Source organism: Salmo salar, chromosome ssa06 (assembly GCF_905237065.1).
Source record: "Salmo salar chromosome ssa06, Ssal_v3.1, whole genome shotgun sequence".
Lineage (NCBI taxonomy): Eukaryota > Metazoa > Chordata > Actinopteri > Salmoniformes > Salmonidae > Salmo > Salmo salar.
The window spans coordinates 32,416,602-32,422,188 of record NC_059447.1 but is presented as its reverse complement, the minus strand read 5'-3'; the positions used below and the strand labels follow the sequence as shown (position 1 = coordinate 32,422,188).

The following is a 5,587-nucleotide window of genomic DNA, read 5'->3' as shown; positions in this document are numbered from 1 at the left end:
TTGATTTTACTGAAACAAACTGTCAGTTGATTTAAAACACTATATTTCTGATCATGCCCTGTTTGGGACAACAGGACTCATCATATTGATGAGTGTTTGATAATGACAACAGGACTCATCATATTGATGAGTGTTTGATAATGATAACAGGACTCATCATATTGTTTGATAATGACAACAGGACTCATCATAGTGTTTGATAATGACAACAGGACTCATAGTGTTTGATAATGACAACAGGACTCATAGTGTTTGATAATGACAACAGGACTCATAGTGTTTGATAATGACAACAGGACTCATCATAGTGTTTGATAATGACAACAGGACTCATCATAGTGTTTGATAATGACAACAGGACTCATCATAGTGTTTGATAATGACAACAGGACTCATCATAGTGTTTGATAATGACATCCCACTTTGCAGGAATCCTCACAATTGTCGGGGAAATGTACCTATTTATCCGGAAAATGCAGCATGTGTTGTTATACTGTGTACTCAACAGGTACTTTTAACATCTCTCACAGCAGCCCACACAACATGTGCAACAAGGTCAGTCCATCTAAAACACTTTACATATCCTCGCACCTGGATAATGCATTAGAGATGTGAGTTTGACACCGCAGAAGTCATGTGGATTGATTTGAGTGTTTTATAATGACAGACATTTTACCCTTCACTCCTTCACTTTGCAGGAGACCCCACATTGGCGTAGAGGAAATTGATAGGAAATGTGTCACATCAAAGTGTTGATTTATACAGAAGAGTTGGATTGGAATTCACACAGCATGATTGTGTGTTTGTATGCAGAGGGAGAAGAGTTGTGTATGATTGGTTTGACAGTCCTCTCTGGTGGGATGACTCTGCCCCCTTGTGGTACACTGAGCAGGAACTAGAAATGCAATTTGAATGACCATGAGTCCTCATTCTTTCACTGTCATTGTCATGAGTACCCTCGGTGGTCTGGTTCATTTTTAAACTGAGAACTAGTACAGAAAACAACACGGTTGACTATATTTGCTATGGTATAATAAAACTTATATTTTAGAATCCAGAACACACAGTAACATGTCCTTCTAGCCATGTTTGACATTGCATTGATTATTATATAATCAGTCTAATCAGTGTTGACTGGAAAACACAGCAACAACATATGACAGACTTAATAAGCAAGATCAGTCAATTCAACAATACAATTTAGAACAGCTTTATGACTCAGCTAACATCAATACTATTTCCATCAGTAAACACTTTCACCACCAGGAAGCAGTACTCTACTACTGTAATAAGCAATGCAATTTAAGCAAGTGTATAATGTTGAAGACAAACGATGAACAAGATGAGAACGGATGAATACTTCTTACAGTATTCTCAAATCCCAATGTACAATGATTTTCAGTTTAAAATTCTATTCTATTCATTGTAATTGCTTTGATATTTTGCTTCCCAGTATAAAAAGTGAAAACATATATCCACTTTGGCCATGGCAGTCCAGGTTTGCTTTCTCTTCACTCAGTTAGAGAAAGGCCCTGATTCATCCTGTGTAGATGTGCCCTGACCAGGAAAACCCTTTGCCCTACTGTAGTTCGAAGTCCCATGTTCAGTAAAAAACCTCCTGACCTTCCCATGAGTAGTCCTGATGATTATGAGTATGAGTCCAACCAGGATGAAGACCAACAGCAGTCTGCTCCTAGTCTTTGTCCCTGAAGAGATCCCCCTGGAGTAGTGCAGCTGTTTGTGAGAGCTGTAGGTTCCACTACTAGGTATCCACAAGGAGCAGTTGTAAGGCTCAGTCCCAGCCTGGGTAGGCAGGGTACTCCTTATATCAAACAGCCCCTCTTCATCCAGCTAGCTCTTTGTGCTGGCGGACTGAGTAGTTCTCAAGTAACATTCACATAGCTGGAGTACGTCTAACAATTGAATTGCCATATTTGTGTAATATTTGGTCTGACTTGCCTACATGCGTCATTGTTGCAATTGCTCCCATCCTACAACAGCATCATCATTAGTTATATAGGAGCATTATTCCTATACAGTATACAGACCTTGCATTGTCACAGTGGTGTTGTCAGCTGTGATCGTTAGGTTAGAGCGCAGTTTGCAGGTGTAGTTACCCTGACTGGACGGCATCACCCGAGTCAGATTGAGTGTGAGGGTGTTGTTTGTGTTGTCACACCGGACGCCAGGAAAGGAGAATACACCAGTGGCATTGACCACACACAGCTGTTTCGTTTTCCTTACCCAGGAAAAGAGAATGATCTTGAGTGGGCTCGATGACATGATGTCACACTGCAGGGACACATTCTGATCACACTGAGCCTTTACCTCAGTACTGGTTCTCAGCTCCACTTTACCTGTGAATGGATGGTAAATGGGTAATTAACAGCCCAAATATGTTTTGTGCACTGTCTCACAATGTTAAAAATGACTTACTTTCACTGTTGACAACTGAAGAGAGCCAGATGGCTAAGACCCAGACAAAAATGACCTCTGTTTTTCTCTGTTGTTTCATCTGCATTTAAATTTACATGAGTTACTTTAGACGGCACAGTTCACAGCTCAAACACATGGCTCCAATCCAAAGCACAGTGTTACTTTCTGATATGTATTATAGCAGGACTACTCACCATCTTGTTAAAGCTCTTAAAATCACAGTCTTCTCTGTTTATAACTTCCTGCCTCTCTTTTCCTGTGAGTGGTTTACTCATACAGATTTAAAGCACTTGAACTAACCTCAAGTTGTGTTTAGGTCTTGCACATTTCTGAGCCAGAGGAGTGTCTCACATCTCAATTGTATGATAACATGGACATTCCTCTGGGTTTGTTTTCATGCTTAATGTCATGTAGTGTCAGGTTTGCACTAGAACATGTGCAGACTGGCCTTTTTGCTCTGGTTTGAGTGAGGAATTATGCTGATGGTTCGGGCAAATGCAAGCAGCTTCAGATGACTTTTCAGTTTCACTTTTGTAAGTCATCTGGAAAGGCCTCTAGTTACTTTTAGAAACTCCATGTTTGATTTATTCCCTTATTTGGAAATTATGTTCTATTTCTTGTTTATTTCAGTAAACAGGGACAATAGTTAGTACTGCATTCCCCCTTATCAAACTAATCATGACATAAAGGGCATCTTATTGTAAAATGTTGCCCTTGAATTCCATACATGTCATACTTTTGTGTGTTTTATGACCTTGCTTCTACTATCGTCCATCTCTTGAATATTTCTTGATACTTTCCTTTCATCCAAGAATAACATCTGGAGTGATACTAGAACACCCACGTATCCTCAAACTTGCCTTTTATTTCCCCATAAACATTTTCCTCAAATTCACCTTGAATTCACATATGGAATTATAGGATACTGAGTTTGGACCAGACAAAAACAATGTTAGTTGAAGTCTTGAAGGTCAAAGTTGCTTAACTCTCACTTGTCCATCATTTCTTCTTGTCTCTGGCTTTTCTGTCACTATGAAATACACCCCCCCTCAGAGAAATAGACTCTAGCATCTGTCCACCCACTTGTATTGAAAATAGAATGAAATGTAATTCCCCTGACACATCTTGACAAACTAAGGGTATTTTAATTGTCCTTGACTCCCTGAAAGACATGCTGTTGTCAGAGAGAAGAGTGATTGAGCAACAATCTATTCCTACAGTTGAATTACATACTGTATCCCCTTCAGATTGAGAGTTTTACTGCTTCTGAAGTCTCAAGTTTACCTTCACATTGAATTCTTTCACACCTATCACACTTCCTTTTGTTTCATGAACCTCGAAAAAAATATATAAAAGAAAACCCAACAGCTTTTATTGCCATGTTTATTTGATTTTTAAGCGCTTTGCTGTTTAATGACACAGATATAATCAAATGTCTCCTGGGTCTTGCCAGAGAACGCATCGACCTCCAACACTCATATAGGCTTTCAGCGGTAATTATAGACCAAGTCAAATCCTCGCAGCATTAGAATTGGACTGCTGGTGTATGAAAGGCAGAAAGTCCATTTCCACTTAGTGGCTGCATTAAAATCTTTAACTTCATTGATAGCAGCACTAATAAAAGTATTACCCTTCAAAAAAGATGGGTCAAAATCATCATGATGGCACTTTAGGGATTTGGAAGGGAATTAGAACATGACCTTCCTCATAAATGTTATTGACTGTGGTAGTGACTCGGTCAATGAGAATCCCTATGGGGAAGATAATCATTAATGTGCTCAGATTTCATAGTGATTATCACAGGTCAGGGTTGTGAAACACTGTCCTCTTTCCTACCTGTGTGAGGAGGGAACTAGGGCCTTAATCGCAATAAGGAGGGCTTGTAGAGCCTTGTCAGTGCCCTGAGGGAGATTCACATGGCCCACCCCTTAATTACCCATTCCCTGACTCATTCATCTGGGAGTTACACATGACACCTTGACCATGTGACATCACAGTGGTAGTAGTTATACGTTGCCTTTGTCAAAATGAGTGAACATCAATATGGAGAAATGTATACATTAAATTAAAAACTCAGTTATATGTCATTGCAACAGGAGTCTACCTGTAACCCATCTGCAGTGTCATAACTTGCCCAAGAATGTACTACGATTGTCAAATAAAACTATCAAATCAAATCAAATTTATTTATATAGCCCTTCTTACATCAGCTGATATCTCAAAGTGCTGTACAGAAACCCAGCCTAAAACCCCAAACAGCAAGCAATGCAGGTGTAGAAGCACGGTGGCTAGGAAAAACTCCCTAGAAAGGCCAAAACCTAGGAAGAAACCTAGAGAGGAACCAGGCTATGAGGGGTGGCCAGTCCTCTTCTGGCTGTGCCGGGTGGAGATTATAACAGCACATGGCCAAGATGTTCAAATGTTCATAAATGACCAGCATGGTCAAATAATAATATTCACAGTTGTCGAGAGTGTAACAAGTCAGCACCTCAAGAGTAAATGTCAGTTGGCTTTTCATAGCCGATCATTGAGAGTATCTCTACCGCTCCTGCTGTCTCTAGAGAGTTGAAAACAGCAGGTCTGGGACAGGTAGCACTGATGATTAAGACCACAGCTACCTGGGCATATTTCCAATATTTCCATACTTGCCAACTGGATACAGACAGGATATTATATAACATATCGGTCAACATCTGAATTAACATAATGGGCAGTGGGTTGCAGCATGTCTTGGATTTTGGAGTTTTTACATCACAGCAACCTTCTTTAACAAATATATTTTGTCAGTGTCAGTACAAAGCCAGCTTATCTCATCTGCCTTTTAGTTGTCTTGTAAAACAGACAATGTTTGTCAGTCAGGGTACTGTGAAGTTGGTTCTGAATTCTAGCTAAGATAACAGACAAACAGAATCTGTCCTAACCCTTGTTGTCTTAAGGGTCAAAAATGACCCGCCACTATGTTTAACAGCAGAGAAAACCCCCTAAATGATATTTTTCAACTTAAAATGTAAAATTTCCTAGAGTGACCCCAACATTAGAAAAAGTGAAACATTGCCTTTGTTCATATTTCCATGAAAGCTGTACACCACCAGGGTACAAAGATTGTCTTAGGGTCATTTTTGACTAGGCAGTTATAAAATAATTTACACAC

General features: G+C 39.6%; 1 long non-coding RNA gene across 1 annotated transcript; it reads right to left on the bottom strand.

Moving 5' to 3' along the window:
* Positions 1 to 251: 251 nt before the first annotated feature.
* Positions 252 to 2,796, bottom strand: LOC123743427 (uncharacterized). The gene is made up of 3 exons (XR_006770197.1): positions 2,631 to 2,796; positions 2,437 to 2,515; positions 252 to 2,357 (listed from the first exon to the last, which is right to left on the bottom strand). It is a non-coding gene; the product is annotated as an uncharacterized lncRNA (long non-coding RNA).
* Between the last annotated feature and the right edge of the window lie 2,791 nt (positions 2,797 to 5,587).